We start from the raw sequence: 26,160 nt of genomic DNA on the forward strand, positions 1-26,160 counted from the left end.
CGAACCCGGGTCTCTCTGTACCGCAGGCCGACGCTCCAACCGCTGAACCAAACCGGCCAGGGCTAGTATGATATTTTTATCAATATTCAATCAAAATTTTATTGATTTTATGGTTTTTTCTCAATAGCCTTATGAGATTAGTAGTATTTGCAAATGGTACAAACAAAACACATAACTCTCTTAAGATAGCACAGCTAGGAAGTATCAGAGGCAGAATTTGAAATCAGGGGGTCTGGTTCCAGACCTTTACTGTTAGTTATCACCCTCTTTCGGATACGAAAGGAACATTATTCTCTTGTTTTAAAGGTAATTGTTGTGGCCCATGCCTCTTGTGAATACATATTTGTTAACCTGGTGATCCCTCCTGAGTATATTCCACGAAAGACCCGAGAACTCTGCCAACATACACAGCACCCCAGGTACGTGACGTCTCAGGCAGCCGTGAGGGGACAAGGTGACCGCTAGTACTCTGATGAATGGCAGTCCCTTCAGAAGGCATTCAAGGACGGCCGTTCTTGCAGAAACTAGTTTTGTGATTGTGAGTCGGCACAATGTGCGCACCAGCCAAGTCCATGCCTTGCAAGGGGGATCCCCAGTTACCGCTCTTTCGTCCCCACTGGCAACCCGCTGGAGGGTGTGGCCGATCACATGCTGGTGTAGAAGTCATTCCCCAGAGCCGGGGCCACCCTGGGTGAAACGTGTTCCTTTCTGTCTTTAATAACAGATGCTCCAGCTCCTGAGTCACTTCACGTGTTCACTCTGGACACGGTGGGGACTTTGCCCTGGACTGCCTGCCCACGGCCACAGTGGCTTGTGCAACATAGACAGTGTTTCCTGTGGGTGGTAATTGACTTTTGACGTCACGTGTGGCATTCTTCTTGCCTGTTATAGTGATAACATTTCAGAGTCCACTTTGAAGAAAGAAGGCTCGTTAACGGGGACTCTGCCAAGGCCCTGGGGGCTGCTTTACGGTCCAACACCGAGGCTGCAAACGTGACCGAAATGTCTTCATGTGGCAGACAGTCTAAGAGTTGATGAAGCCCTTACTTACCGATTTTCCTTACTTTTATATGATTGTCTAATTTAAGGCAACACTTCTGGAGTTTTACTGAATTTGTCCAGTTCTAAAGGTTTTAGGCAATTTAAACACAGAGGTAGGTTATACATCTGATGCCTCTGACGAGGTGGATGGGAAGGAAAAATAACATGTCCTTGTGGAGTCAAATATAAAACTGTGGCTCTTTCTAGCCTGTCCAACTTCTAGTCCTCTTTGTTCTCGCTGATAAATTAGCCCCTGTCAAACCCCAACAACTCAGCTATCAGAGGGAAGTCAGCAGGGACATCAGTCCCTGATATGGGACAGAGAGATAACTCATGACAGAGTATCTGAGTTTAGGGAGTGGATGAAACAGCACTTTTTAATTTTCATGGAGGACGATCAGGAGAAACAGCCTCTGGCAGAAATCAATCCTTCGAGTCCAAAGTGACTTGGTGAAAACTGCCTGTGTTGGAATGTATGTTGCTATATGTTTTGCTTGGGGGTCGTTCTTAAAACTCACTGAACAGGGTGGGTGAGAAGTCACCTAATTCTTAGGCAATAGTATGTGCAACTTACCTTTCTAAATGTGTGACTCTTAATGAGAATTTGGAGGCGTTAGAACAACCCTTACCAGACTGAAATGTAATAAGTAGAATAAAATACACTTCACCCTCTGGAAACCACTGCATCGAACTGCCAACTCCCCCCGCCCCCCGCCCAGGGCCACGGCTGCACCCTGGCAGGGCTGGCAGAGGAGGGGGGAGGCTGTGTGTGTGACCGGGCCCGACCTCTGCAGTCCGCCAGGCCTTCAGGTGACGCCGCGGCCACTGTCTGGCAGGAGCCGAGCAGGCCAGGCCGAGGCCCGTGCCAGACGTGGCTGGTGTGTGCCGTCGACGGCACTCCACCCAGCGGCCTGCATCTTCCTGGTAAGAATAAAGCACAATAAGATTGATAGAAATTCAACGCCACTGTTTTTGAGCATGAAAACATTTAGATACACAGAACATTAGCGTATGTAATACACACACTTATATTTACCACTCATCTTTCACAATTATTCATCTCTGTGTGTTTGTTTTGAATCTTTGGGAAGAGATTTCACTGATCAATGACTCCTCCTTTGTTTTCCTCTCCGACTGCATTTCAGCTCTCCCTCCCCAGAGACAACTATTTAATATTAAGTGCAAGAATTTAATATTCTTCGCTGTACATTTTAGTACTGTTAATCAGCTATATCCATAAATAACCATTATTGTTTGCAGAGTTAAAAATTCAAGTATTCCTCCTCCGTGTACGACAGGGACTTTGAGTTGGATTGCGCTACATGTTTAGATTCAGAGAATGACATCTGATATCTCCTTCGCCAAGACAGTCAGGGGTTCCCTTCCGGCATCTCGGGGACTGTTCAGGTTGGATTCTGTAGCAGTGGCCCGAGCCGGAGTGAGGGGACAACAAGGTACCAGTCACAACCTACTTCTCCATTTACCATGCTCTTTTATATACATTTTTAAAACCTTAGCATTTTCTTCAAAAATTGTATGCATTAATAAAAATTTAATTGCTAGCCATTTTATGCATTCTTTTGTTCTTGCAAATATCTTATTTTCTCTTTCATGATTAAAGGAACATGGATGGTTTCAGTATAAAGATCTTGCATTCCTCACCCTCACACACTGCTGGGACCACTCAGAGAAGCAGGATGGACCGTCACCCCAAAGGGAGCTCAACTGTCTGCACTGATACTGCCCCCCCACACCACGAGGGGATGGCATTGAGGTCTCTGGGGAGAGCAGGGCAGGCTCCCAGGCAGGTCCACTGTGGCTTGCGACGGCCGGGGAGGGAGCCTGCAGCTCAGGGCTGCTGCGTGGACAGGGGCTCCCCAGTTTGAGCTTCTACAAGCATCACAAGAGAGAGCACCCAGGCTTTCTGATTAAGTTGATCTCTTTCTATGAAAACCAAACCACATTTCTTTTTCCTGGTCCTCAACCATTTCCCAAGATGTCCAGTAATGTCGTGAGCAATAGCAGCGGAAAGTTGTTTCTGACTTGATCTTGGCCTTAAGGAAGAATCATTTTGATCTTGATCTTAAAGAAAGAGAATTTAAATTTTTTTCATTACGCATGGTGATGCCTTGTAAATTAAGTAAGCAAAGTTCTCTTCTGTTTCTATTTTTGGTTAGAATTTTTATCACACGAGGGTGGTGCTGAATGAAAATTCATGGGCTTTTCCTCAACAAGTTAGTTGGTAACATAGTTGTTCTCATTTTGTCAGTTACGTGGTGGGTCAAACTGATACATGTTCTGCTGTATCTTTGTTTCCCAGGAACAAAATTTGAATGGATATGTTTCATTTAAAAATATTGTTTAAATTGCATAACCAAGAATTTATTTAAGATTTTGATTCCATACATATAAAATACATGATATTATATGTTTTGTGTGTGTACACACTGTCTGTAACTGAGTTGGTTACCAGAATTCTAATAGTTTTATATATTGTTATAGGGAACTTCCCCTCCCTCATATTCTCTATTCTTATAAATTAAGGATTATTTACCTTTAAAGTTTATTAGAACCCACTAGTTCTTTTTGGGGTAAGTATAAAGAGTTGAAGTTGTAAAATTTCATTTCAATGTTCTTAATACTCACTTTGATTCCAATTTTCTTTCCTATTTCGTCCTCTGATTCTCACCATTTAAAAAATCTTTTCAGAAATTTATTAGTTTTATCTAGACTGTCAAATTTATTTTATGTATAGTTATGCACAATAACTTTTTATAATTAAATATGTTATAGATGTTATTGTTCATGCATTATATTTTATATTTTCAGTTCTCCCCTTGTTTCTTTTATCTGTCTTGTAAAGCTTTACCTTGCCCGTCTTCTTGAAAATCAAGCCTCTGTTTTGCCAGTATTTTGTGCAGTTTCTGTCTCATTCGTTGCTGCTCCCTCTGCCCACCCGGTTCTCCATCCTTCCTCGACCTGCAGGTGCAGAGTCGCATCAATCTCGTTCCGCGTAGCTCGTACCTAGCTGAGAGTACTACAGTTTGGTTCTTTGGGACTAGTTCTAGGAGCCATAGTAAATGCTATTTCCTCTTTAACACACAGCTTTTCACTGAGTAGGACCAGACTTCAATTCTGAAATCCATGCTGTCTTAGTATCCACGAGCTGTTTCGGGAAAGTCCTCGTCTTGCATCCGAGTGTCCGGGGATGTCATCCAGTGTGAAAGGTACACCTGCAACCAGACACGATCACATGGCTGAAATTCCTCCACTCACAAAGAAATAAGAGGAAACCTCGTTTCTGTGGAAAATGTCCAGTGTTGTCTCTATTCCCCATTGCTTCATGAGAAATGGTAACAGCAAATTTTGCTTTGAAAATAAGGATGCACGGAAGTGCTAAAGAACTGTACTTTTTTAAAGTCCTCTGCTACAATGTTAACGGCACATTTATTTTTAACAGCAATGTGACCGGCCGGGCTTGGGAAGTTCTCAGCAGAGGGTCCGCGGAGGGTTTACAAAGGTCCATTTCTCGTCTCATCTCCTGCCTCCCTGCAGTGACAATTTGGCACTAATTACTTTCACTGTCTGAATTCACTGACATGGTTTCCTTTAAAAAAAAAAAAAAAATTCACAGCAGCTTGATGACTTTTGCCTTTCTCAAGATCCAAAAGAAAAAGTATGTTCATGTGATGAATGTTGGATAAGTAGGATATTTTCTTGTAATGAACTGAATTTAAAAAGGTTTAGAAACTCTGGTAACAGAGAAGCAATTTCTTGGTTGGGTGACTATTATGCCAAAATGATAATAGCTAACAGTTTCCTCTAAATAATGTGGTTTTCTTTTCAGCATGGATCACAGACGGGCATCACTTGTCGGCACATTCAAACATAAACAGAAATCTCTTTGCCTGACTTGACCATAGGGAAATATGACACATAGAATCAATCTTGTTTATTATAAATAAGATTATAGTAAAACTTTATTGTTATTGAAACTTCAACAGGAAGAAAGAAAGTATGTGGACAAACAAAGATACAGGAAACCCAGAAAGACTAATAGAATGAAAAAAGTAACTCAACATTTTGAAGCAGTGATAGCTCTTATGTGTATGATGACCTGGAAAGAAATATATGGAGAACACAAGCAAATTCATGGGCTGGTTAGGTTAGAAATAACATGAAATTTGTTTGTATTATATGAGTAAAGTGATCAAACTATTTATTTTCAACAAGTTGTACTAATATCGTGAAAACAGACTACCTCTCATAGTCACGCTTGATTAAAAGAGAAAATAGGCCAGGATAAATCTACATGTTATACTTTGTTTCCTCCATCTTTTTATTTATTTATTTAATTGAATTTATCAGGGTGACATCGGTTAAAATTTATATAGGTTTCAGGTGTACAATTCTATAATACATCATCTGCATATTGTATTGCGTATTTACCACCCCAAGTTAAGTCTCCTATCACCATTTATCCCCCCTTCACTCTCTTCTACCTTCAGCAACACCCCCTTCCCCTCTGGTAATCACCATACTTATGTGTGGAATCTAATGAACAAAATAAACAAACAAGCGGAATAGAAACAGACACCTAGACATAGAGAACAGACTGGCAGAGCGGAGGGTGTAGGGTAGCTGAGCTTGAAAAGCTGAAAGGATTAAACAACAACAACAAAAAGATACTCCTTCTTTTTAAAGTCATTTCCCTTTTCCTTTTAGTTTCTTTGTTTCATGAATATTACAAAAAAGGGAAAAAGATCATAGGGTATAGCTGATAACCTTGGAAGAAAGAGAGGAGGAAAAAACAGAACATTTTTAAAAGGATTTTCTACATTACCAAATTCTGTCTTCGAATTTTCCTACGAGAGTCTTTGTTCTCTCATTGTCCTCCGCCACGTCCGGCCCCAAAGGCAAGAGGTCTCTGTGGACGCCCCCCTGCTCAGGGTGAGGAATGCTTCCCCCAGCCGGCAGCTGAGTGATGGGTGGGTGCCTCATGGGATTGTTTTTCCCAACGGTAAAGCCTGCTGAAAATAATGCACCTTCTGTCTTCTCGGTAAGTGCTCAGAAGCCTATTTAGTTTTCATTTGCCATGGAGTTACTTATGCAAAGCCCAGGAGCGAGGCCATCTGAGTTTCTGTGGCGGTGGTTGTCCCCTTGGGCATCTGCTAGACGTAGGGTAATCCAGATGCTAATCAGGGCCCACGTCCCAGTGGAGGTAAGACAGCCAGGCCAGCGGACCTCACAGGTATTCGTGGGACCAAATTTGATAATGCATGTTTGAGTATGTGCTTGGAAAACTGAAAGACTCCATTAAAAGACAGGGTACTGAACTACAGCCAAGATTACTCTACCCAGCCAAGCTATCATTTAGAATTGAAGGTCAGATAAAGACCTTCCCAGACAAGGAACACCTACAAGAGTTCATCACCACCAAACCAGTATTACATGAAACGTTAAAGGGTCTTCTTAAAGAAGAAGAAGAAAAATAAAGATAAAAATATGAACAATAAAATGGCAATAATAGGTTAGGGCGCATACAAGAATCAACCAATGACTGTATCAATAAGTGGAACACCAAATTGATGTTTCTCTCTCTCTCTTTCTGTGCCCCTTCCTCTCTCTCAAACTAATCAATAAATTGAGAACAAAAAGGGTATTGTTCTCGTTGAACAAAAATTCTGGTCATCTCACTGGTACTTTACGTTTTCTGAATTGCTCTTTCTTGTTTAGCACGGATCATGAAGATTTCCCAAGATCAATATTGCTAGGAAGTTTTGTGTTTTTTTGTGTGCATATAAATCATTGTGTTTGTCAAGTCCAGTGAGATATAGGTTTAATTTAAAAAAAAAAAAAAAAAGCAAAAAGGGAAAAGCTCACTGCATAAGAGTAACAGCAGTAGATTATAAGTCTCCAGCAGACCGAGCGAGCCTCTTTCTATCTCCCTTTGATTATTCTGGATGGTATCTGCTGCCAATTATTAGAAACAATAAAAAGTAATGAAAATGATTATTATCATGATTGTTTATTCAGAACTTAGTACGCGCCAGAGACTTTGTATACTCCTTACCTGCTGGATCTCCCTCCCTTAATTCTCACCACAGTCCCGTGAAGCCGTCACTCTGTTCTCGTTGCCACTTGCCGGGAGGGGAAGTTCACCTCCGTAGGCACTGGCCCCGCCTCCGACGAACAAGCATCAAACGTGGACATTTTAGGAGCTACAAGAGGTGACTCGTTGTTATTATTCCTTTTCTTTATTTGTATTATTTTAATTTTCCAGGCATTCTCTGCGGGTGGGAGGGTGATAGATCAGTCCTGATCCCCAACAGAAAACCTGGCTTCTAGAGCTTCGACCCACCGCCAGCCTAGGAGCAGCTCCCAAGGTTGTTACTTACAGTCATTAAGTTACAGCGTAACTTTCAGTTGCCTAAGAGCACTCATTAGTTAAAGAGAATTTCCTTCCAGGAAGTAACCAGTAGGTGTGAGAATTTAAGAAAATGTAACTTTGATTTATTTTGTGTGCAACACCAGGACTTACTAATGGCAATCCTACAGCACAGCTAATACAAATATAACTAGTACCAAGTAACAGAAAATTAAATACCACCAATACTTTTTAAAAAGTGGATGTATTTGCAACACTTTTTTCCCCCCTATAAATGTTTCCCCCAAATGCTGATGGTACAATCGTTCTAAAGCTTGACATTTTACAGATCGAAAGGACACACATTTCAGGAATATTAGGAAAAAAATTTTTTCGGGGTCATTAGTATTCAAACATAAAAATAAAAAATTCTAAAGAAAATGATTTAAGTAGTTATGTTTGTACCATGAAGTGCTCTCACAGAACACGCCGTGCACATGCATACTTGTGTTCCTGAACGAAAATAATTTCAAGTATTTATCTCTCGTTGCACTGTATTGAAATCTTTGTAGTCTTTTTTCTTTCACAGTTTAGAATGTTTTTCACTGTTTGCCAAAATGGGAAAGAGAAAGCCCCCTTTGATTGGTCACTTTGTTTTCCAGCCAATGTTCTCTGGAATGGCTCATGGGGTATTTATCACAGATTAAGCATTTGTCATATTAGAGAGATGGCCATTATGCACAATTATTCTATTTTTACCCCACACGAAATTGTATTTACGGCCTCAAACACAGACAGATCACACCATCAGAGAGTCAGTAAGCTCTGTGAGTACTCAGAGGACCAGAACATGAAGCAACTCGAGGCAGCATGGGCGTTAGGACACTACTCGTGTCGGGAAGCAAGGTTTTTGCATTTGGTTGGAACGAGACAAGACCACCCCCCCCCCCCAGGCTCTGCTCCTTCTCATTTATTATAATAACTTTATGCATTTCCCTCCTCCAAGGTTCTATCAGATTGCTCAGGAGGGCTCTCGGTTTGAGGGTGAAGGAGAAGTAAGCCTTCCCATTGCCCTCTGCCTGAGAGTCGGAGCTGGGAGTCACGTACTGTGCATCGTAGGGGAACAATTATTCTGCAGGACATTAGCATCCGGGTCCTAAGATCTGGAATGAAGGGAATCTGAGCAGCACATGGTCCACCCAGCGGTACCGAGCCTTTGAAACCTCCCTGGGTTAGCGGGCTGCTTATCTGGCTGGCTGTCTATTCTGGGTGTAGCCGTTGGATCACATTTTCCAGTTAGGATCCAGACATACACCTTTAAATCGATGGGAAGGGGCTCAGCCCCGTCTAAGGATGGCAAGAACTGATAGGCTGAGATTCTAGTTCTAGCTATGCCACAGATTACTTTTTACCCTGGGCATGTTGCTTGGCCATTCTCTTCCTCCGTTTCCCATTTCCTGAGACCTTCTCCTAATGAGCAGCAGTGACGCGCTCATGACCTGCTCTCAGACGGAACCCGCTGTATTTCTCCTTGGACTCTGCTCACGGACCTGGAGTATGGGGCTGTGGACAGACTGAGGGCCAGCCAGCTCTCTTACGTGGCCCCTAGTCCATGTTCCACAGCTAGTGGTGCGAACGTGAACTTAAGTTTTTGAGATCTGTATTCCTTAATCTAGAAAATGAAGTGGTTGGGAGGGCTGGAATCTATGAGTCCTTCTCTCTTTTTAACATTCCAGCGCTGGCTTATCTATCCCATCCACTGACACACGCAGTACTCGTTAGAATGGTGCAGGGCTCTCTATTTTAAGATGCCAGGAAGCCAGACATTTATTTATTTTTGGAGTCGAAGCAGGGTTGGAATGTCCCAGCCCTACCATGTGACAATGTACCTCTCACCCTTCATGGAGAGCAGGTGATGTTCTCACAGCCTTTCGTTAAGGTGGGTCTCCTGCGGGGGTTCATGGGACCTCAGGGTGTGACCGGGGAAAGGGACGGTGGTTTCGAGTGGGGGGCAGATTACATTAAGATTAACTTTATCCCCTGGCTCAGTAGACTTCGTCTCTTAGACCTTGGAGTGGAGATCATAGTGCAGGAGCCTAAGAAAATGAGCGTAGTGACATTTCCCAGTAACCCCACCATCGCCAGAGGTTCTGAAACCACAAAGGACGTAGCTCAGGCTGCGGGCCAACCGCTCCTTGGACATCAGGCCTTTGCCGGCCGAGACTCTTACCTCTGACCCCCGTGAAGATAGTTAGGAACAAGATGAAGAAGTTATCTTTTGACAACACTACTTCTAAGGGCACAGAGTGTAGCATTTGCTATCTTGAGTCCACGATGTCGAATTCTAGTTTTAAACAAGACTCAGCCAAAAATATCCCCCATTTTGAGACCTCTTTGGGGTTTGATGAGCCGATTTCTAATGAGGCTCTTCCTGTGGAGAGCGGACTGGAGGCAGCGTGGGTGGGTTGGCCCGGTCCGATAGGACATGGTGCTAATGAGACCCAGTTGGTGCTTTCTTCTGTAGCGACAGGCAGCAGACCCAGCTTGGGCCTCGTCGCCCAGATGCTTGGCCCGCGGGGGCTGAAGGGAGAGAGCGTGGCCTGGCCATGGAGCCCCCTCACCGCTCCTGGGAAAGCAGTCAGAATTCCTTGCGTGGGTCAAGCGTGTCGACGGCCAGCACTGCGCCTGAAATTCCAGACCCGGGGGTACTCTGAGTTCACTGGATTCTGAGTTGCTGATGGAGCGCAGAGTCTGTTAACACGTGAAAAGCATATGGTTTGTATTTTAAAGACAGAAGACGCTGTAGTGGGTCTGCATAGCTGAGTACTTTTTCCTCCGAGGGCTTCCTGTTAAATGGGATGCTTGCAATAGCAGAACAGCCTGTGTGGCGAGGTACACATGGAGATTCATTTTTGTGAATCAGCTGTAGCAGAACAAGCAATTCTTCCAGGCCCTCCAGCATGCGTCCTTCCAAGTTTTAGGTCGGAAAAAGGATGGATTACCCATGAAGTCTATCATCATCTTGTCTTGTTTAGTTCAGTAAAAAACTTGAGCTGCTTTGGTGTTCAAGATACTGAGTAGAGGCTGTGAGAAACGGAAAGGCAAATAGGACACCACTCATGAGTTCCAGAGGGTTCCATGTGGTGCGGGAGGTGGGCAAGGCTGAATTAGAGATAATCGCAAGCAGATTGATAACGATGGAAATAGAGATTCAAGGGAGATGAGCTCACAGCGGGAACACATGGTCAGTGCCAACTGGGGAACCGGAGAAGGCTCTGGGAGAAGGGGTGCAGCCTCAAAAGAATGGGTGAACGCCAATGTTTCCCTTCTATTTTCCTTCTTCCCTCTCTTCTCCCCTTCCCTCCCTCCTCCCTCCTCCCTCCCTCCCTCCTCTCTCCCTCCCTCCCTCTATTCATTTAATGAATAACTATTTCAGGATTCCTACTATGCACCAGTTATGATACTACCCTCATGAGTTATGCGACCCTGTGGTGGAGGTAGATTTTAAGCAAATTATCATGCTAATATGAACTGATATAAGAGTTCTAAGGAAAATAATCAGTCACATACCCTCCTGGTTTGGCTCAGTGAGTTCGATTCCTGGTCAAGGGCTTGCACCTGGGTTGCTGGTTCGATCCCCACCCCGGTCGGGGCCATGAAAGGGGCAACCAGTCAATGTACCTCTCTCACACTGATGTGCCTCTCTCTCTCTTTCTCTCCCCCTTCCACTCATCTGAAAAAACAATGGAAAAATATCCTTGAGTGAGGATTAACAAAATAAAACAAAAAAGCAGCTGCATGAGCTCTAACAGACGAAGGAGACTAGGGCTTCAGGGAGTGCTTGACCTGAAATCTGAAAATGGGTAGGTGTTGACTAGGGATAAAGGTGAGTGGGAGACGCCCTGCAGGTGTAGGGCTGCCACGAATTTGGTGAGGCCACGATACAAACAAGGGAGAATACTAACATTTAAGAGACAATTTGCCATGTAGAGAAATACGGTTGTTAAAACACCCGGTAGCCAGCTCACTTTCATTCACGGACCAGCTCCACCGCCTCCCAGCGCTTGTTAGCTCTTGGCCTCGTCTTCCTCTCTGTAAATGGAAACAATCACCGCTCTCAACCCCTTTAAGGAGTAAATATATATACAAATGTTGTGTATATTATAAAGGAGCTAAATAAATGCATTAGTACATAATGTTTATATAATAATAAGGATTAAATATATGAATTCACTCAATCTTCAAAATTACTTCAGAAGGTAAGTCCTATTACACATTCTGTTAATATATTAGAATATAATAGATGTTGCAGATATATGGTAGTATATATATTAGAATCTAATGTATGCACAAGAATAATGTGTGGTCCATTTATTATTATCGTTGTTTTGTTATTATAATTATTATTATTTCTATTATATTCTGGAATCCACATGGAAGACCTGAATTCTCTAATTTAATAAATCTGCACTTGGCCATATCGTCCTGTCCCTTATATGACACCTTTTCAGTTCTCAGAATGATTAGAATCTCTGCATTTTCTTTCAGCTTTTTTTCCTGAGAGAGATCATTTATAGGACCAAAGCTTACCTCCACCATTTAAACACAGTTGCTGAAATATGCTCTTATTTGGTGAAAACAATGGGATTCTTTTAGAGAAACCACACATTTTCGGTATTTTTTATGGGAGAGGGTCCTAAGATAGTTGGAATAGTGCAGCCTCCCATGTTTTCTAAGATCTTTTCATTTCTCTCAGATGTGCCACCCAGGATCAGCAGCACAGGATCCTGCTGTGCCCATAGCCCACCTGTAGACGTGTCTACTTCGGTGTCACGTTCTGCATCCTGGGGACTTCTGTGCCACTTCCTGGCTTTCGTTGTTTGAGCTGTCGCATTTTTTTACAATTGTGAACACTAGAACATCTTACTTTATGCTTTCTAGTTTCAAAGCCCATAATTCACTTTTCTCCTTCTAGTGAGACTCCCCCCGATGTAAATCAGTTCTTGTCTGTTGGACATGTGTTCAAGCACTGCCAGCCGTCACACGTGGTCCTGGACGCATGAACGTGTACAGAGCAGGGTCCCGCCTGTGTGCTCCACATCTTTCCGAGGACATGACTGGCCTCGAGGGCAGAGACACGCCGGGGGCTCCCCGGTGCCTGCCAGGGCCCGGCCTGGGCTCAGCACAAAGCCGTGGTCAGGAAATCCTGGCCGAACCGGACGGAACACTTAGCAGCAGGGCTTTGCAGGACTGACCTGGGTTAACGGCTCCGCTTCTCAGTAAAAATGCGGGTTCAGTGACTGTGAAGGAAGTCGCCGTCCATTTCGGTCAGCGGTTTTTAAGAAAAAAATAGGCTTGCCCCTTCTCAGCTGCTGCGGTGTCCTACCAAAACATACCTGGATCAAACAGCGAGATCTCCCAGGGAGTGCTGTGCATTCTGAGTGAAATCCAGTTCCCTGCGTCTGGGAAACGGCCGGAAAGAGAGTGAGTGCTGACCACTGGGCTTCCCTACGAGTCCGCCGAGTGTGCCACACGGTAGGAAACAGGCCCCCGGGAGCAGCGGCCGCCACGTCCTTCTCCTGAGAAGCAGGACAAGGTCTTTGCAACCCGAAGACGAAGGCCCGACACTGAGGACCGTCAACCGTCACTTGTCTTCAAATGTCCCGAATATCCCAGTCTGACGCTCCGCTGAAAACGACCGCCAGGAAGCCCATCGGCCCGTGACGGACATTGTTTTACGAAACGTAGCGCCCTGACCCGGTGATATCACGGAAGGAGTTTAATTGTCCGCCCACATTTCTAAAGACTAAAGTGTTACGTGTGAGAATAAGCAAAAACAATGGACGCGTAGATAGAGAACTGACTGGTGGCTGCAGGGGGCGTGGGGAGGAGGCGGGAGGGTGGGGTGAGAAGTGCCATCGGTGGTTACAGAACCGTCACCGGGATGTGGAGCACGGCACCGTAATACTGTAACACTGTGTATGGTGCCAGGCGGGCACCTGAAATGTTGGGGGCAACATTTTGTAAAGTACATGCTGGTCTAACCACTGTGTGTACACTTGAAACTGATATTGGATAATATTGAATGTCAACTGTAATTGAAAAATAAAATTAAAAAATAGAAATTTAAAAACTCACTTGGAGTATACAGAGTCCTAAGTTATACAATGTGATTTGCTTTGTATGACAGTGTACGTCCAGGTACTAAATTATTCAAGTTGAGTAAAACTACTATATATGAAATGAAATGTGCTGAAATGAAATTAAATTCTTTTAAGTTTTTCTGTTTGATTTCCAACTTAAGCACATGAGAATCCTCCGCATGCATTGTTACTTCTTTTTTTAGAGAATTTTTTTTTTCTTTATTGATTTTAGAGAGTGAGGAAGGGAGAGGGAGAGAGAGAGAGAAACATCGATGAGAGAGAACATGGATCGGCCGCCTCCTGCAGGCCCTTTACGGGGCATCGGGCCCACAACCTGGGCATGTGCCCTGACCTGGAATCCAACCAGCGACCTCTTGGTGCAGGGTCGACGCTCAACCACTAAGCGACACCAGCCGGATGCATTTTAACTTCTTAATTAGTTGTCTTTCTCTCCACCTCTTTCCTTCCTTTGGAAACGCATCCTCTTAGTGGACGAGCTCAGACTGAGTAGGGCCGTGGGCCAGCCTGCGGGGTGCAGCGTGGAGGGTCTGCCTAGTCTCTGCGCCGAGGGGGTGTCGGGGCGCGTGGGTGAGAAGAAACACAGGCCGCCACGCGGGGTGAGGAGGGCCGGCTGTACGGGGCGCAGGGCAGCCAAAGGAGAAGTAACTCCGCGTTAACTTCCAAACCATTCCTTGACGCATACGTTATTAGAGGTACACATTTTGGCGAGATGTTTGATTGTTTTGATTTGAGTCTTATAAACAACTGTGAAATATTTTAATTATTTTTCGATCTGTATTTCTCCCTTTTCTTATTTTGTGGGAAAAAACAAAGAAAAGAGAGTGAATCTTTTTCTCCTGCAATGGATAGGAGAGCATTTCCCCAAACGTCACGGTCTGTGAGGTGGGCCGCAAGGTAAAAGAAACTGCTTTTTGTCTGCATAACACAAAGAACCCCAAACTCGGGTCTTCTTAAAACCTAGGAGAGCACAGGAAATTAGTGGGGAATGGACTGTAATGATTAAAAATGACCTTGCGTCCTATCTCGCTGAGTGATTTGTTTTGCCGGGTGCTGTGATGGGTAAATGAATATACCTTCCCTTGACTGCACCTGCAAAACAAATGATAAGACGATTTCTCACCAGATTTTATCTCAAAATGAGATAATAGATTGTTGAGTCAAAGCCAGAAAGTCAATCAGGCTAATCTCAGTACCAGCCCTGAAATAATTACATCTCTTCATTGCAGAGGCGCTCATATTTGGCTGATGGATTGACTTTAATCTTTTCCATACTTTATTTGTATTACGCCCTTGATTACGGCTATCTGGGAAGTAACAAATGGCTTCATTAAAAAGGTAGCTAATTAAATAACTACCTGGATACCAATAAACAGATGAACATAGAAACCGAAGACGTTGAACAGAATTCGAATAAAGGCACAGTTGAGGGTTACAGTTTCCAGCTTCTTGCCAAACATGATGACCTATTTATATAAACACCTGAGGTGATAACACAGCATTTTAAGACTGAGAAAAAACAAACAGAAATGTTAAATGGTCAATATATTGGCAAAGCTTTCAGAAATGACTGGCATCCCTGTAGACTCTATCCTGAAACCATCTTCAAGTTGCTCCTTTAACTTGAATGGTAGCTCATGTATCCTCCAGAATCAACAAAGCCCCAGAGCAAAAGTCTCAGATCCCGGGCTCATCATTTAAGGTTTCTCCTCTTCCCAAATTATGGCTAAGCAACTTTTTTTACATCCTCAAATTCAAATGAGCAAGAATACGAGACTGGAGGTGTCTCAGCAGATCCAATAATTAGCACTTTGTTTGGAGCTCCCTGACCCTTGCAGACAGGACTCTCCCCTTCTGCTTAGCTTGCAGGGTTTGTCTCCAAGGCCGCCTGGCCTCGTGGGTCTGTGTGGGCCAGCGTTCCGGGACTCCGTGCTGCGGACCTCTTTCTTCTCGGGGACCCGAGAGCGGCATCTGCATGTCTCAAAGCCTCTCTGTCTGCTTCCTGCCTGTCCTTCCCTTTCCAGTCTACAAACAGCTGGGTGCCCACCCTGCTGCCCAAGCCTGGTCTTCTGCACCCGCTCACCCTACGAGGCACCAGCCCCCGGGCTCAGGGCTGCAGGGGGCTCTGTGTGCCACAGCCCGCAGCCGTGCGGGCAGCTCTGTCCTGGAGGAACCAGGCGGACTGTTCGCACATTGATTTGGTGTCAGGTAAACATTCACACTTCACACGGCCCAGAGTGCGCCTCTGATTCTCCGCCCACGCCCCGTGCTTCCCAGTCTGTCCTGTCCCGGCAACCGGCAGCTCGTCTCGCAGCGGATGGAATGGACGGGCATGGTGTGGCCGTGACCACTCACGTCCCCGAGATTTTGTACCCAAACATCAGAAATCGTACTGGTGTCACCTCCACGCTGTGTCCAGAACCCTCGGGCCGTTTCCACACACACGTGTGTCAGCGCCCGGATTCTTGGAATGAACTCCTATTTTTCTCGTTTCCACTGTGCACGCCCCCGACTCCCCTAATCTCCACACTCAGCACCAGAGTGATCGTTTTAAAAGTCAATGATATAGCTGGTCACTTCTTTGTCCCACTCACAGGCACGATTCTGAGCACTCTGAATACGTCAACCCTGTGAACCTTCTCACGACCCTGTCTAGAGGACTCGGTCGGTGTCCTCACGTGGTGGGGAGGTTGCTTAGGTGCAGGGGTGAGCTCGCCAGGTCCTAACTGGTACCAGCAGGGGGGGATTTGTGTCTTATTCTCGTCCTGGAACGAGATTGCTATCTCAGGAACACTGATAACAGGAATATCAACACAGCCGTGGGTGGCATCAAGTGGGAACTTAAAAGACAATGACCACAGAAGGACAGGATTTATCTGAGCGTGCTCAGACTGGTGTCCCCAGGGCGTTCAGCGATTACGCACATCCCGGCTCATTTGTTCCTGACTGCAGCCCAGCCCAGGCTCCGTTAGACCACTAAGGTGAATGCCATCAAGCTTCAGAGGAAATAAACTCGCAAGATGCTCCATAAAAGCGGCCTCTGCTTCTTGGCACTCAGTCTGTCAAACATTGATGAGGCAAGCAGAAAGCCCGATGAACATAATACAAGGAAATCTGTGCATCAACACCCATCCCCGATGCCTCAGCTATCAGCTCATTGTTCTGGCTTCTCTAGCTGGAAGCCGTATCCGCAGCCAACATAGGAAACTCTGGTTTTAAACAAGGCTGAGTACTCATTTGGACCCCATGACCGGGCCACTTAATTGCGCCAACCCTGCCTCAAATAAGACAGAGTGGTTGTGAAGTGTGTTTACATCACAGCTTCTCTCTTGTGCACACACACACACCGAGAAACACCAGAAAAGGCTTTTCAGTGTTTGTGATGTAGCTATTTCCCCCCAAAGGAACAGGCCAAAAAAAAATTAATGCAGGTCTAAGTATCTCCGCTTTGTTGGCGAGGAGAACCACGGAGCCAGTTGCAGGCCTTGTGAGGAGTCCCTTTCCTCTTCCCTTGGGCGAGCAGGACACTTGACAACGTTATCATCGTCTCCTTCCACCTGTAAGAGTTAGAGACGGGGACTGTCTCCGGGAGCAAGTCCCCAGGCCCTCGGAGGGCGCGTGGCCCGCAGGATGAGGAGCCTCAGGGAGTGTGCTGAGTACACAGGGCGATGGGCTGGCGGAGGCGGGCGGGGCCCGGGCTGGGACAGGATATCCTCCTCATCAAGCCCAGGTCCCTTTCCTCATCGTTAACGTGGCGGACCACACACATTGTCCCGGTGCCAGCACTTGGAGGACCAGAAACCGAGCCCACCCTCCACTGGCTTCAACGCGAACTGATCACCCAAGGAAACTGGTGCTGTCCTGTCGGGAGCACGCGGCCAGAGAAAGAGGGTCCGAGAAATGGCCCGGCGGCCCCGCGAGTAGGTTAAAGAACATCGGCAAAGTGTAAAAGAAACACACGCGGGCCCCGCGCTGGAAGAAGCCTGACGAGCAGGGCGGCCCGTGTGACGGGCACTGCGGAGGGTGCCCCTTCCACCTGGGAGCAGGACAGGGCGAGCGTGCCCAGGATGGGAGGTGCTTGGCAGGAGCTCAAGAAACAGTTATTCCTACAAACCACCGGGTGAGCACCTGTTTTATGCCGCACATGGTCTAGAAGACGTACCAACGCACAGACAACATGAGGGCATGGCGTCTGAACTCAGGAATTTAAAATGGAATTAGAGGTGATAACTTCACTAACCGTAGTGGACAGTGGGTTGGGACATTCTGGCCCGTGGCCAAATCTGGCCCACTGCTTCTTTTTATAAATAAAGTTTAATTGGGAAACAGCGACTCCCCGGCACTTACATATTCTCTATGGCTGTTGCCAGGCTACAGCAACGGGATTCAATAGTTGCAGCAGAGACAGTACGGCTATCAGTCTAAGTATTTACTCTCTGCCTTTTATGTAGAAAGTGTGCTGAACCCTGGCTCCTGATGTGACGTGCATGGAAGTAAACACTCCACAGGCACCGGGACAGCGAATTCTCGCCATTGTCCATCGAGGTCACTATCTCGCTACCCACCTTTTGCAGATAATAAGACTGTAGCTTAAAGACTGAATATCTTAAGACCCCAGTGTTGCAGGAGAAGCAAGTGGCTGACCTTGGACTTAAGCCGGGCACCGGATCTTATAGGTCATGCTCTTGACTGATGCACTTTGTAGACACAGCGATCCACATTCAGCAGGGACAGGGACATCTGTCTCAGCGTTCATATCGACGTGTGGAAGAAATTAATCTTCTTTATTTTTCTATAACTGAGTTACATTTCTCACTGTATGTCCATTTTGCTGTTGGCAGGAAACTCGATTTCATTTCGGGGAGTGCAGAAGTTGCCTTCTTGTTTCATGGCAGGTGCGACCTCACAATGTGGCTCGAATTCCTCCCCGTGGCCATAGCCCACCGTTTATCATACAGCTGTGCTGCGGATTCCCAAATGTGGTGGGTGTCCCTCTCCCCCTGACTTCGTCCCGTGACTTGCATTGAGCCACGGGCGTCAGCAGACAGGACAGACAGAGGTCAGAGGAGCCTCCTGCAGTGACGGGCATACTTTACTTGCGTCTCTGTTGTTGCTGTGAGGTTAGGCCTGAGCTTGCCTTCTTGAGGGTGAGCCAGTCACCCAGGTGCTCGACAGCAGGCCGGTGTCAAGGCCAGGGGGGAGCCCAGGAAAAGGTGGGCACTACGCATCTGTCCTTGCATTCCGCCGAGGGCTGGTGGTCATTTGCTCTGCAACATTATTTGACCACAGATAATGGGCACAGGGCAAATTGAATCCATAAATCCAAACACTTCCATAATGAGACCTCAGGCCGCGATAGCTGCACTTGGACTCTATCAAACATGTTAGGAGAACACAATACCCGTCCTACACAGACTCTTAGAGCAACGGGGGAGAAGAGAATGTTTACCAGTTCATTTCATGAAGCCAGAATAACTCTGGGATGAAAACCTGTCTAAGGCAGTATAAAAAAAAGACCCATATTCTTCATAAACATGGATGCAAGCATCCTTCACACACAAAAAAATAGATTGAATCCTAGTTTGATATTGATTATAGTATAATACATTGATATTGATTATATAATATAGATTTTTAAAAATTAAAATCTCCTCTGGATACATATACCTTTAAAACATAAATAAAAGATGTTTTTAAAGTCTACATTGCTTGTAAACCTGATTCCAAATAATGACATATATCTGACACATTCAGCTTCATCTGTAGAGGGTACGATGCTCACCATGTCACCAGCGAGGTAAGTTTAACCAGTGAGGTTGTATCAGGACAGCAGGTGAACATTGGACCAACTATTCAGTATTTCCCACCACACATTTGATCAACTCTTCTCTGCCACTATGAAAAGATATGGCTTTGGAAGTCTCCTCTCTCTAGTGCTTGAGTTTAAATAATGCGACGATAATTTATGCCTATGTAACAGTGCTATGGTTTCAATCACAGTATATGATATGATACCAGCAAAACAATTTCCCTAACGCAAAAAAGGTCCAAACGTGAACCCTCTTGAAATGAAGAAAAAAGGTAGGCAACATTGACTTTGACTAGTAAGAAGACTTGCCTTTCTACAGGATTAAATTTATGTGAGTTGATTATTCAATTCATTCAAAAGGTACATTACTGAGCTAGATGCTGGCATTGTCTTAACTTCGTTCTCCTCATGATGGAGGTTAAATGTATTCTTTTGTTAGCGTGAGGGTGGTGAGAGAGGGCTGCCCTCTGTGTCCCAATAAAACAGTCATTATCATCTAATATTCATGCCTATTACAGTTTAAACCATATGCTGCAACCAGATATCTTTTTAAGCTTGTTGGAGGAGAGCAGAGATAACCTAAATATTTTACTTAGTTTATTTTCTCCAGTTTTCAAAGGATGATCATGGTAATGGCCACTTTTATGGCAACTTAACTGAAGGCTTTGATCTTCAAGGAAGGCTCGCTGGTTGATGGCCTGCTCCCCGCACGGCGCAGCTCCCCGCTGACCACACAGACAGAGCTGAGGGGCGGAGCGCTCCGCCTGCCGCGGGCCCCTGCGTGCTGACCCACGCTCCAACCGCCACCAGCTTGGCCCCAGCGGCCCTCGCTGTCTTCAGAGACCAGATAAAAGGCAAATGTGGGCCTGAGAGATGTAACAAATGAAGCCACAGCCATCTAAAGGTCTGTGACTGCCGGGTCATGCTTTTCTCGGGGAGAGAGCGTACCGCCCCGACGGTCCCTGAACAGGCAGGCGGATTGGTGCGGCCCACGCGAGATCCGGGGAGAGTCTGGAGGAGAGAAGCGATGACAAGAGGCGGGACACTTACGGCAGAGCTGCCTGCACTCAGAGGTCCCCTGCCACCCACAAGCTGCCTGACAGTTCCACCGTGCTTCCTGAAGTCAGTGAAGTTCCCCGTCTCCAAAAGGTTCTCCCTGGCCCAAGATCTCTGGCCCCGTTTCGTTTTCGTCGGTGTGATGGACTCGGTTCTCGGCCCCTCGAGTTTATTTCTGGGGACGGCTTCCTTCTACAGCTTGCCTGTCCGCTACATCGGGAGTTCCTGAGTGCGCGAGTCGAGTTACCTTTTCATTGAATTCCAAGACAACGTCACCTGTGAATTCCACACACAAATGCCACATGCTAATCCAATGCCTCCATCAATCGCTAGCCAACCCTTCCTTTGCCATGAACACATGTCCCCTCCCATCAGTTCAATACCAAACATTTTCCTCTCTGCCCTTTCTTCTTCACGTGCACTGTATTTCTTTTACTTTTACTCTTCGGGGGGATATTGGAGGGACTCCGCCCTGCACACTGCTTCTCCTTTCCCCCCGCCCTGTCCGAGTCGAGACGGGGCCTCACGCACCTTCGAGCAGGTTCCCGGTGGAACGCAGGGAGCAGGGTTGGCCTTGGCTTCATACAGGCAGCTAGGGGACCTGGGCTGAGGAGTCAAAGCTGTTCTGTCACCAAGAATAGGGGTGGCTGATGGATGAGTCACATCACAAGAAAGAGCACTTTTCATTGAGTGTTCTCCAGTGTGCACGTGTGCATGTGTGTATATGTGTGCACCTGTGTATGTGTTTTTGTGTGTCTGTGTGTGGATGTGGGTGTGCACAAGTGTGCGTGCACGTGTGTGTGTGCATGACCTTGGCTTCTGAGGGTGGCTGTAGCACACTGTGAATTCCAGGCAGCTTCCTATAAATGCCAATGATACATTTTCCCTCACACGCATGGGGAGCTGGTTTCCCGTCGCCAACCAACCTCCTCACAGGTGTGCATTGACAGGCTCCTCACAGGTGTGCATTGTCACCTCACAAGTGTGCATTGACAGGCTCCTCACAGGTGTGCATCGACAGGCTCCTCACAGGTGTGCATCGACAGGCTCCTCACAGGTGTGCATTGACAGGCTCCTCACAGGTGTGCATTGATGCCTCCTCACAGGTGTGCATTGACGGCTCCTCACAGGTGTGCACCGACAGGCTCCTCACAGGTGTGCATCGACAGGCTCCTCACAGGTGTGCATCGACAGGCTCCTCACAGGTGTGCATTGACGGCTCCTCACAGGTGTGCATCGACAGGCTCCTCACAGGTGTGCATTGACGGCTCCTCACAGGTGTGCATTGATGCCTCCTCACAGGTGTGCATTGACAGGCTCCTCACAGGTGTGCATCGACAGGCTCCTCACAGGTGTGCATTGATGCCTCCTCACAGGTGTGCATTGACGGCTCCTCACAGGTGTGCACTGACAGGCTCCTCACAGGTGTGCACTGACAGGCTCCTCACAGGTGTGCATCGACAGGCTCCTCACAGGTGTGCATCGACGGCTCCTCACAGGTGTGCATCGACAGGCTCCTCACAGGTGTGCATCGACAGGCTCCTCACAGGTGTGCACTGACAGGCTCCTCACAGGTGTGCATTGACGGCTCCTCACAGGTGTGCATTGACGGCTCCTCACAGGTGTGCATTGACAGGCTCCTCACAGGTGTGCATTGACGGCTCCTCACAGGTGTGCATTGACGGCTCCTCACAGGTGTGCATTGACAGGCTCCTCACAGGTGTGCATTGACGGCTCCTCACAGGTGTGCATTGATGCCTCCTCACAGGTGTGCATCGACAGGCTTTTCACAGATGTGCATTGACGGCTCCTCGCAGGTGTGCATCGACAGGCTGGCACCACACAACCTTTGAGGACCCCACTTCTTACTTCTGTGCTGCTGAAGGCGAGACAAGGAGCTAAAATAAACGCAGAGTACTTTGCTCACCCGGGGTGGACCTTGCAGTCCAGTCTTTGGGAAAAGAGAAGGCAAGGCCAAGACAGACACACGACAAGGTGCTCAGCACAACTGTCCCCGGGAAATGCAGACCACTCACACCTGCTGGGAGGGCCGTGGTAAGAGAGTGAGGCAGTGCCGGTGCTGGGGAGGATCGGGAGAAACCCGGATCCTGCGGGCACCCCTCTGGGGCCACCAGCTTCGCTTCCTAAACGTGAGTGAGCAGAGTGACAACTTAGACACCCAACAGCGCTTACTCTGTCCCAAGAGCAGATGCTTTGAATGTTGGCTCATTTAATTGTCACAGCAAACACGTAAGGTAGACACTAATCTCATTTTCATTTTACAGATGAGGAAACTGGGTACGTGCTGAACGTCCCTCGAATTACGACCGGAAACACCACCTGCGACTTCGTACTGTCAGGTCTCCGCGTCCTGACCCGCACACACAGTGGTGCAGACTGGCCCACCCAGAAATGGAAATTATTACCTTTCTTTCCCACAGGCCCTCAGCTGGCAGCATCGTGCCGCTCAGCAGGACCATGTTGTCTGGAATGACAACCCAGGGCATTAAACCTCCTGGGAGCAAAGAAATGAAGTGGAGGGAACCACTTGTAGGCTTCCCGCTGCTTGGAAAGTATGTTGTTCTTTCTGATTGGTGCTGGGGATTCTTAGGTTATGCACCCAGGACAGGGACTGCTGGGTCAAGTGGCAGGTCCACGTTTTATTTTCTGAGGAAATACCAACCAGAAAGACTACGTGCACCCCTATGTTCATTCATAGCACCGTTATTTACAATAGTCAAGATCTGGAAACAGCCCAAGTGTCCCTCAGTAGATGAGTGGATAAAAAAGCCGTGGTACATGTACACAATGGAATACTATGCAGCTGTAAAAAACAACAACAAGGATCTCTTACCCTTTGAGACAGCATGGAGGGACCTGAAGAGTATCATGCTAAATGAAATAAGCCAGTAAGAGAAAGACAAGTATCTCATGATCTCCCTTACTTGTGGAATGTCATGAACAAAATAGGAACAGAGGCTTGGAAGCAGGAAACACTGATAGATCTCAGAGGGGAGGGTTAGAGGGAGGGAAGATTTTAAGCAAAACACATATGTGTATATGCATAACCCATGGACCCAGACAATAGTGTGGGGAAGGTCTGGGTGGGGGGAGGGCAAAGGGGAAAAATGGAAGACGTCTGTATAGAGTCAACAATAAAAGGAAGCATGTTATTAGATACGGCTGAACGTTTTAAAATCTCAGTTCCTGCATATAAGGCCTGAAATGGAATAAAAGATTTATTCTTGGAGAGCTGCGAACATGGGGCCATCTGCACCATTCGGGTCCATGTTATGTTATCTGAAATACTCTTTTATGCGGGAGTGAGTAAAAATAAAATAAAATTTGTCCTAACGTCACCAAAACGTTCTCGAAACACATGCTGTTTCTCTAGCTTTTACTGTGTCGGAGGAACCGCGGTGTGACTCCTTAGTCCTCGCTGTGAGGAGATGGTGAGGACCCCAGTGCAGCCCACGCTTTCTCATCCAGGTCGTCATGGTCATCATGTCATGCTGGTTAGATCTGCAGGCGTTTCGGCCTGCTCTGGGTGACCCTTCCTTCACACGGTTACTGTCCCACAAGGACAGCCATGCCAGGTCTCGGTTACTTTGCTGTCCCTGGCTCATGGCTAGACTTTCTCACATGGGATAGGCTGTCTGAAGGGTGGTGAGACTCTCTCCTCGAGTTCTGAAATAGTCCCACGGGGTGTGCGTAGGTCACCTGGTGGAGAGATTGCGGATCCCATGGCGATGTGTGAATGGTGGTTTTCCCTTGTAGACCAGTTGACCAGCACTGGCAGAAGATTAACAGAAAATGAGGTGCATGCAGGGATAGCAGCATTATTTGCATCAACAAAACACAAGAAGCAGCCCAGACGCCCACTGTGGTCCTTACGGTTGATTATGATGCGGCCTCACCGCGGTGTGGTTGTTGCTACAACACAGAATGAGGAGCATCTTTACAAGGGGCTTCGGACGAGTGTTTACAATGAAATCTGTGTGTGTGTGTGCACACTTGCTTACATTTTCAGAAAGAAACAATAGAAGTTGAATCCAAACACTAATAAAAATACTCAGTTATATGGCGAGGGAGGGGGCGGGAGGTGGAGGCAGGGATGGAAACTCAATGCCTCTGAACATTTTTTTACCTTGACTTTGGAACTATGCAGTGTCTTACATAATAAAAAATACAAATATATATGAACAAATGAACCTCTCTCCCACACCAAGAAAATCCAAAACTAACTCCACAGAACGTTGGTTGGTTGGAGATAAATCTTAGCGGTAATATGGCAATAGAGTGCTAGACAATGCAGACGGTTAGATAGATGAGTCAATTTACTTTTATTGAGAAGAATTACCAAGAGGAAAAAGTTTCTCTATATGTCATTAGATTCTAAATCAATAACGGAGGTTTGGATGTTTGCCATGAACAAGATCTAATATTCCAAATGCCTTCTTGCCCTCTGGGTATAGAAAGAAACTGAACAAAACAGGAAAATTAGACCAAAATATTTACATTATGATCACGTGGATCGTAAGTTCCTGGCTGGTCAGGGTCCTAAAATCTCCTCGGTTGTCCGATTTCACGCGGACCCCAGCGGCGTGCCCTTTATCTGAGGGCTCGTCCATCCATTCAGGGTCCCTCCTGGTCACCCCGATGTGCAGATGACTACTCCTTGGCTCCCCAATCTGCTTGAGACTTGGAGGGTCATCCCTGACGGGCTGACATTTTCTTCCAGACTTCACTTACTTTATAGAAATAACTGTCAGCACCAACGTTTTAAAATGGTTTTGTTGCCCTGGCTGGTTTGGCTCAGCGGTTGAGCGTTGGCCTGTGGACTAGAAAGTCCTGGGTTCGGTTCCTGCTAGGGGCACGTACCACACACACACACACACACACACACACACAAATGGTTTTGTTACTTTAAATACTACGAATTGTTCAGGTAGGTGGCAAAATAAAAAACAAAAGTTAGTGAAGATATTTATTAGAAAGAGAGCCAAGGACCGTTGTGATATCACAGATGACAGGGAGTCTATAGCTGGGACACAGCTGAAGAACTGCTGGTAAGTGAAGGTGTGAACTACACTGCAGACCACTGTCCGCAAACAAACGGGGGTGTAACCTGACCCCCAGGAGGTGCAGCCCGGGGACCGCTCGCCTTCCTGGGGAGACCTCACTTTCTCTCGCTCGTCTCATCAGAGAGGAAGAAAGAGCCAGAAAGCTTCTTGGAGGATCTCTGATGAAACAGCAGGGGTTGTACTACCTGCTCTAAAAATACGACTGCGACCATATCTCCCCCAAAATAAACAGCAGCTGTTTCTGACCCCTCATCTTCTCTCTCAGGAAGGAGCTTGGATTCTGGCTCCACTTGGAAAATGGTCCCAAAGGGCAAAACACCGTAAGGATGTTCCTTCCCACGACTGTGGAAACTTTCGACACTTTGCTTTTAAAAGTCAAACGTACAAGAATTTCCAAGTTTTAATAGGTGTTTTGGTCTAACAGTGGGAATAAATAATTTGTAACCAAGGGTATTTGTTATTTTAAAATGCTGCAAGACACCGCTGGAAAGGCTTGGGATCGGGAAACCTGGTGCCTCCCAGAATGTGTTCACGTTTTGTCACCAGTGGACGAGGCGACACACACTCAGGTCAGAGGGGATTCTGCAGACGCCCGCTCTCCAACCCTGTCTGTCCGTAGAGTGGAAGCAACGTAACCAGGAA

The sequence above is a fragment of the Molossus molossus genome, unplaced genomic scaffold, assembly GCF_014108415.1.
Source record: "Molossus molossus isolate mMolMol1 unplaced genomic scaffold, mMolMol1.p scaffold_m16_p_9, whole genome shotgun sequence".
In the NCBI taxonomy this organism is placed as follows: Eukaryota; Metazoa; Chordata; class Mammalia; order Chiroptera; family Molossidae; genus Molossus; species Molossus molossus.